We start from the raw sequence: 8406 nt of genomic DNA, 5'->3' as shown, positions 1-8406 counted from the left end.
CCGGGTTATTTCATTTGTCAACATGTTCACAAGAATTTTCTACCAGGCGTTAAAGGCATTTATAGGGAACGACATCTTTCAAAAGCAATGTTGCTAGCCCAGATATAGGGAATATTTGATCATGACAAGGCAGCTGATGGGTATATTTTACATAACAGCTGTTTCAGAAATCGCTTGATACCCCAAATAGATCCATAATTTCTTTCCTGCGAGTGCCTCCTATGAGGTAAAGACTGTTTTATTGTAAAACATTTTTTACCATCAGATCCGAAGTGTCCACAGTTCGTAGCACAGCCCTGTAAATCAGAGCATTCAGTCAGAGATTGAGGGTGACTGATTCATAGGAAATTTTTAAGAAACACCCAAACGGAACCCGTTTTCCAAGTCCCATCCGGAGGAATTGAGCAGAGTTTTTAGTATCTAGTATCCCACGAAAGTTAACTATTTAATAAACACCTGCTTTCTAACCCCTTTAATCTTCTGCAGACTGGAAGCGGTGTGTGCCTAGGACCCAGTCTAACCAGTGCAGGACTGGGAAAAGCAATGGCACCAGGGGAGATGTGACAGCACATGCCAGAGCTGCTCTAGAAGGCTGGGTATGCTGGCATCCTGTAATATGCAAAGGCTGCTCCTGAAGGCATTCTGTGCAAAACACCTAAAAAATCTTCAAATAATATTTTGAAATTCTGCAAATTGTATTTGTCAAATAAATGTGGAGGCTCCAGCGTGACATTGGGGAGCACAGGCCACTGGCTGCACAGAGGTGGGAGATCACTGTGCAGCTCCCCCCGGGGATGCGGACTCAGTGGTGAAGCTGCACCCAACCCTGACACAGTGCAAGGAGTGGGCCTGCCTCAGAAACACCCCAAGGCCCTGCCCCTCTGTACCAGGTGCACCAGGTGTGGTCAGGCAGGCTCAGCAAGGCAGGATCCAAGTGTGGGGGGATCCAGGTGTGGGCTGAGAGAGTTCTGTGTGGGGCAATCTCAGTGCAGGAGGCTCAGGGGGGATCTGGGTGCAGGGAGGATCTGGATGCACGGGGGCTTGTTGTGGGGTCCTGGATGCAACAGTAATGGGACTCTACAGGGGGCTCTGAGTGAAGGTGGTTGGGGCTCAGCAGAGGGTCATCTGGGTGTGGGGGAGATAGAGCTCAGCAGGGGTATGGGTGTGGGGGGCTCAGTGGGGGGGTCCAGATGCAGCTGGTTGGGGCTTGGTAGGGTGGGGATCCAGGTGCGGGTAGCTCGTCGGGGTGGTCCAGGTGCAGGGGGCGGGTGGTGATGGGGAAGTTTGCAGAGCTGTCTTCAGCTGAGGAAGAAATTGAGGGGGAGTCTGACCTGGCCCTGGATGCTGTGCAAGAGAGGAGGAAGTCCTGTCCTCCCCAGATCAGCTAGGACTAGCAGCTGAGCATGGCGCAGGATAGGAACCATCAGCTGGGTCTTCCCCAGTCCCACCTTCTGCACCATAGTGATTTATCTCTTTGGCAGCTGCCCTGGGCCCCCAAAACATACTGCTGAGGAGGGTTGCATGATTGCTCTTGTGGTTTCTCTTTGGTTCTCCAACAGAAAGTCATTTTTTCTGCAGGGAAGCAAAGAAATCTGTGAGGGACATAAATTCTGTGCATGTGCAGTGGTGCAGAATTCCCCCAGAAGTAAAAGGGTCTTGGGCAGGGGCGGCTCCAGGCCCCAGCAGGCCAAGCGTGTGCTTGGGGCGGCATGCTGCGGGGGGTGCTCTGCTGGTCGCCAGGAGGGTGGCAGGCGGCTCCGGTGGACCTCCCGCAGGCTTGCCTGCTGAGGGTCCGCTGGTCCCGCGGCTCCGGTGGACCTTCCACAGGCGTGCTGCCGTGCTTGGGGCAGTGAAATGTCTAGAGCCGCCCCTGCTCTTGGGGGAGCGTTTCCTTGGACAAGGGGGGTGGGTAGGAGAGTCTAGTTCTTGTGGGGGAGAGGTGGGTCTCCAGGGGGTGTCTCTTGGGGGGGGGGACCTGAGGGAAGGCATTTCTGGGGAAAAGGCAGCAGTGCTCCTTGGAAGGGACATAAGGGGGAGAAATCCCTAGCTCGTGGGAGTGTTTCCGGGGCAGGGATTCTCAGTGGGGTGTGGTGTTGGGGAGAACCTCCATGCTTATCAAACTCCTTGAGATGATGATAGTGCCAGGCTACCAGCTGCAGCGATCACTCGTTGGGAAGCATCTGTCTGTCCCTGATGGCCCTGTGTCTGTCCTGAGACTGTAAAGGGGACCTCGCCTCCTGCACAAAGACAATCAGAGAGGGCCGGGGGGAATTGAGGCAGGGAGGGGCTGTGATGGGTGAGGGTGGTTCAGGGGGCGAGGGCGGGATGCAGTGGGAGTGGAAATGGGGTGCAGGGAAGGGGCAAAGGTGGTGATGGGGAGCACAGTGACTGGGTCATGGGGATGAGGGGGGCAACGCGGCAGGAGGAGGTTGGGAGCACGGCAGAGGGGAAGATGGAAACCACAGATGGGGGTAGGAAAAGATTTAGGGAAGCAGGAGATGGGACCCGTGGCGTGGGGGCGAGATGACAGGGAGCTGTGTCCTCGGAGTGGGGAGGTGGGGACCATGAGGAGGGTGGGTGATGTGCTAGGGGAAGGCGGGTGGGAACAGGGGGAAAGTGGGACGTGCGCCTGGGGGGCGGGGCTGCGCTGTGCCGTGTGTGTGCAGGGGAGTGGAGTGCAGGGGGCTGATGCAGTAAAGGGAGGGGGAGAGGGGTTGTGCCGTAGAGGGGCGGGTGCAGAGGACTCGTGGGTGGAGCTGTGTGGTGGGGGGCAGGTCCCAGGAGGGAGGGGGAGCAGGTGATGTGCAGTAGGAGGGGCGGGTGCAGGAGAGGCGCTGGAACCGGGGCGGGCAGGACTGGTGCTGTCACGCCGCTGAATGCCGCCAGCCCGGCGCAGGGCGAGCGAGGGGCAGGCACCGCAGGCTGCAGCCGCCGCCCGGAGCGCAAGGCGCTGGCTCTGGCCCTTCGCCCGGCAGCCCGGCTCCGGCCAGCTCCCCGCTCCGGCCGGGACTGCAGCCGGGATGCGCTGCTGAGTGGCAGCCCTGCGAGGGCAGCGCCTGCCCGCTCCCCCTCGGAACTGCAGCGGCAGCCGGTAAGCGAGCGGCCGGAGGGGGCAGGTGGGTGAGCGGCAGCCTCCGGCCGGGCGCTGGGCTCCGGGCTCCCCGCCGGGCATGGCAGCGTGTGTCCGTGCGTGACGGGGTCCGCGGGGATCCGGGTCCCTTCCCGCCCCCCCCCCCCCACCAGCTGGCCGTGCCACATGGGATCGGCGGGTGCAGGCGGGCGGCAGGGATCAGCGTCCGCAGCCTGCCCCTGGGACACCTGGGGAAGCTGTTCGCTCGGGCCGGGGGTGGTCTCACCGGCGCTGGAGGGGGCAGCTGGCCGAGGCTAGCATGGCTGGAGACAGCGGCCCTGCTGAGCAGCCAGAGCATCAGGGAATCTAGGGCGAACTCCCCTCGCACCTGGGACTGCGGGATCAGGAGGGGTTTGGTGCCCCTTCCTCGAGGGACTGACCCTGGTCTTCTGGGCAGCTTGGAAAGGGCTGTGAGCAGCGTGTAAACGAGCCCTGCCTCCGTGCACTGAGCAGGGGCAGGGAAGGAAAGGGCCAGAGGGCTGCTCTGCTGAAACATTCCTGGACCCAGGCTTTTCCCTTCGCTTGGCCTTTCCTTGTAATTGCCTGTTTAAGTCAACTAAGGAAAGGAAAGGGGGGAACTCCTCGCATCTCAGATAAGATCTCAACGGGGCCGATGTGTGTGACTTGTGAGGAGCAGGGGAAATGATCAGAGAAGGACGATCAGCTTAGCTCGCCTCCCTAACACTTGGGAGTGTTTTTTCAGAGCTTCGTGCTTCTTTTATAGCACGTCTCTCTGTGCAAACAAGATCTCCTCTCTCCTCCCGCAGGGCAGAAAGAAGGCACCTTGGGAAAGTTACCCACAAAGATAACCTATCTTAACTCCCTCCCCCCAGGAATCTTTAGCCAACTCTCATTCTCTCTTGCCTCCACCCCGCAGTAGGCTGACTGTTTTCTAGTCGAGACGTTTAAGTAATCATTTCCCCTTGTTTTTTCTTGCCACCCTTACAACCACAATAGCTTATCAAACACTTTCTGGAGACCTTCAGAACAAAAGGATCACGGTTAGATACTTTTGTCTAGGGACTAATTGCCATTTAATGTTGGTGAACTTTCTTTGGCATAGGTTTCAGAGTGGTAGCCCTGTTAGTCTGTGTCAGCAAAAACAATAAGGAGTCCTTGTGGCACCTTAGAGATTAACAAATGTATTTGGGCATAAGCTTTCCTGGGCTAGAACCCACTTCATTGGATGCATGAAGTGAAAAATACAGGAACAATTATAAATACATGAAAGGCTGGGGGTTGCTTTACCAAGCCTGAGGTCAGTCTAACAAGATAAATCTCTTACCACTTCAAAAGTTATTTTTCCTCCCTTGGTATCCTGCTGTTAATTGATTTATCTGGTTAGACTGACCTCACACTTTGTAAAGCAACCCCCAGTCTTGCGTGTATTTATACCTGCTCCTGTATTTTTCACTTCATGCATCCAATGAAGTGGGCTGTAGCCTACAAAAGCTTATGCCCAAATACATTTGTTAATCTCTGGTGCCACAAGGACTCCTTGTCATTTTCTTTGGCATAGGTCAAGTATACTTCCTATTGACATCTAAATCTGATTCAATCCATTTAGCAAAAATCTCTTGTCCAACTAAATAAGAATCTGTTTCCATTGTCAATTAAAAAAAACACATTAAATCTGCCAATCTTTCCATGGAACAGTTTACTTGGTAGAAAACAGTATGATATGGGTGTTTGAAATATTTGAATAATGGCTTTAGTTATCAAACATGTACTGCTTGAAACAGATGTCAACAGACATTTGATAGAGAGAATTTAAAGCTGATTCTTACTGTCTCAGTTGTCCCAAAAAACCAAACAAACAATCAGTTACAACTGTAGTTAATGCAGTATTTGAATGTGAGCTATCATTCAGGAAATATCCCTTATGTTCAGTCTTTTTTTCACAAAAATTGCTAAATATGGTGCTTGACAGCGTTTGTCACCATTTAATAAAGATAATTGGTACCAGAGAAGGCGAGAGTGGGAGGGAGATTTTTCTCTAGGCAATATGAAGACTGTAAGAATAATATTGAGATTTTTTAGGTCAGTCTTGTGTGTGTGCAACTAAATCAATTTAAAAACTGGATCATTAAGAGAAAATAGATTGGATTTAAGTGACTGACAGTATTTCAAGGCAATTAATATATGTTGCAAAATGAAACCAAAATCCAATAGAAAAAGAAAATTGAGCATTATTGCTATTAAATAATTGCAAAGTCAAAATATACTCTATTCTGATAATTGAATGTAATATATTTTAAAAAGAGACTAGGAAAACATTAATTTTTAAAGAAAATGGCTAGCTAAAATCTTAGCATATTATATGTAGATGTTTTATGTTTGCAATTATACTTTTGTTAATACAAATACAATTATGTCCCCATGACACCGTGATACACTGCTTATTTTACAAGTTATATCATGAGGGAATATCATGAGGGAAAAAGCTAATGTTGTATCATAAGTTATTTTAAGTGATATTCATAGCTTCTTGCAAAGAAATCTTTCATAGGAAAATAGAAGTTGTGCATCATAGTATTTTAAACTCAGTATTTATCTTGTTCACCAAATCTTCACATTACATAGTAGTATTCACCTCAGCCATCGGTTCAGTATTAGACATCTTAAAGTGAGTGATGTGAGCTTTCAGATATCCCCCATCATAATGGGAAAATGAGACTCATTTATAATATTCAAAGTACATATGTATGCTGAGGAGATAATACCTATGTATAGAACTTTCAAAAAGGAACAGATGCACAGCCAACCCAATATTAATCCTGGTATATTTGGTAGCTCTTTGTTATTAAAAATATTGTTCAACACAAATGTGGCTTAAAAATCTTGTAAACCGATAGGATGAAATTGCTTTTCATGTAAAAAAAGATGATTATATAGTGGATTATAATTGCACAAATAGTGAAAGGAAATGATTTGTAAACATTTTCACCAGTTACAAATTTGGGTTGAATCTCACCTTGTTAGCGCCGTTTTTGTTCATTTTTTTCTCTGAATAGTCATGAAACTGATTTTTGTTGGTGTGGATGTTTGTGTGCATCTAGCTATTCATAGATTTCAAGGCTAGAAGGAACCATTGTGATTCTAGTCTGACATCCTGTATAAGGCAGGCCAGAGAAGATCCCCAAAATAATTCCTGGCACAGACTAGATCGTTTAGAAAAATGCCCAATCTTGATTTAAAAATTGTCAGCGATAATCCTCCACCACAGTTGGTAAATTGTTCCAATGGTTAATTACTCTCACTATTAAAAATGTACATGTTCGTTTCAGTCTCAGTTTGTCTAGTGAGTGAACGCACTTATCTGTGTGAGAGCAACGATCTTGGTCCTGGAAGGAAGCGCTCACCTTGCCCGCCCAGTATATACTGATTGTATTTGTTTGGGAGCAGGAGAATGAGAAAATCAGTGATCTTTTTCCTGCAAACAACTGAGCAATCCTTCAGCATGAGTAGCAATGAGAGGGGGAGTAGGGTGGGTGGTGGCAGGATGCGCATACAGCAGACAAGTCCTTTTCCTGCAGACGCTCTGCACTTCTTCCTGGCACAACCCATATATATGGGCCAGTTAGACAGAGGAGAGTCAATGTTTGAGGAAAACCACTCTGTGGAATCGTGCAGCTGGTCCTGGGACCATACAGTCATCTCCCTGATAGAACGCAAGCTACAAATAATGGTGGTGCAGAGTAGTGAATTCACTCTGTGCAGCTGGCAAGTATACAAAGTGACTTGTGTTGCTGTATGTAGCTTTCCAAACCATGCTGGCCAGAGCCGAGACTCTCAATTAAGAGACTCAAGGAACTGTCTGTAACTTTCTCTCTCCCTCACCCCCTCCCCTCTTTCTGCCTGGGAATAAATCAAGACGATAGCTTTCTCTTTCCCGCAGCCAGAGAACTCTATAATTTTAAAAGCTAAGGTCCATCTATTCAGCCAGGTATTTTTTTTTCATGTAAAAGGGGACAGAAAAGATTTAAAATGTTAACAGACAATTCTTAGACCTGCTGTTTCCCCTCCCCAATTGATCCACCACCGAAAGGATGTGGTCAGGCAGTTGTGTTCATAAAGGTTGGGTTATCCCAGCTTAACAGGGTAACCAGAAACAAGACCAGGCAACTGAGGTGGCCAGGTACACAGCTCAAATATTGAATTTCAGATACTCTGGACTACTTGCTTTGAATAGTTTTCAAACTACCAGAGACTCAAATATGTGCACAAAAAGCCTTCATCCTACACTTAGAAATAACAAACCAATTCGTAAAATTCAAGATCTGTTAATAGACAATTCATGAAGGGTAACACTCAGCCCCATGCATGGGGCCAGCACAAAGCCAATGTGAAATCCCAATTAAGCTCCATTTTGAGGTCTTAGGTGGTGCATAGGCCTTGGAATGAAAAGGGCCAAACCCAGTGAATAAATTGTTCCCATTTAATAGTTCAGTCAGTTCTTGCAGTAGTTGGCGGTCGGGGAAGAGATAACTGTTCTGTACGCTGTGCTGGGTCACTGAATTCACTCTTTAAAAAGGCTGACCCTCTTCTTAAACCATGTAAAGATTCTGCCTGCGGTTTTCTAAGGAACCAGAGGAAGTTCGGTGCCCAATTCCATTTGAAAGCCAATAGGAGTTGGGTGGCTTGCTCCTTAGGCTCTTTTCAAATCACAGCTTTTCAAATTTATGGGTACGGTTCGCTATTTATACAGCGTCACAGGCAGTTCACCCAGGCGCATGTCAGTGCTGAGTCTCAGAAACGTCACTTGTGGGCTTCAGTGAGGGAGTTGCCCAGGTCTGATGCAGCAGATGAAATTGCTCCTTTGCGGTGATCCATGAGATCACCTCCATACTCTGCTCCAGGGTGGCGGCCCCTGCACCCTTTCCTGGGGAGATTCTACTTGACTGTGGGTCACTGTGCTGGGTATCTAGCCAAGATCTGATGGCTCATCCTAATCCAACTGCCTGTATGGTGTGTACTGCAGCATACAGGGAGTAGAGACAGACTAAAAAGTGGGGGAGTCTACAATCCTCAGTTGCTCCAGGGCTGGATGTTGATGACATCAAAGCTCTAAAAAAGTCTGAACCCCCCGAGGCTTGGAGATGTTTGGATCTGGAATAAGAGATCCAGACTGGATCTCATCCCCTCCAAACAGGCCAGTTTCTGTCCAGTCAATTTCCATTCCCGAGGTTCTGAAGTGCAAACTGGGCCCCTACTCAAAGCCTTCCATGTCTCACCTGGCTGCACCAGCCAGCTGCTACCTCCACTGCCGTTTTTAG

General features: G+C 49.0%; 1 protein-coding gene across 1 annotated transcript in view; it reads left to right on the top strand.

The window, feature by feature from the left end:
* The first annotated feature begins 3009 nt into the window (after positions 1 to 3009).
* Positions 3010 to 8406, top strand: part of ZNF488 (zinc finger protein 488) — a 43853-nt gene continuing 38456 nt past the window's right edge. The window contains exon 1 of the mRNA XM_030570123.1: positions 3010 to 3091. The gene's annotated coding sequence lies outside the window, so the exon portion shown is untranslated. The remainder of the gene's footprint in view (positions 3092 to 8406) is intronic.

This window comes from Gopherus evgoodei, chromosome 7, assembly GCF_007399415.2.
Source record: "Gopherus evgoodei ecotype Sinaloan lineage chromosome 7, rGopEvg1_v1.p, whole genome shotgun sequence".
In the NCBI taxonomy this organism is placed as follows: domain Eukaryota; kingdom Metazoa; phylum Chordata; order Testudines; family Testudinidae; genus Gopherus; species Gopherus evgoodei.
This window is presented reverse-complemented; position numbering and strand designations above follow the sequence as displayed.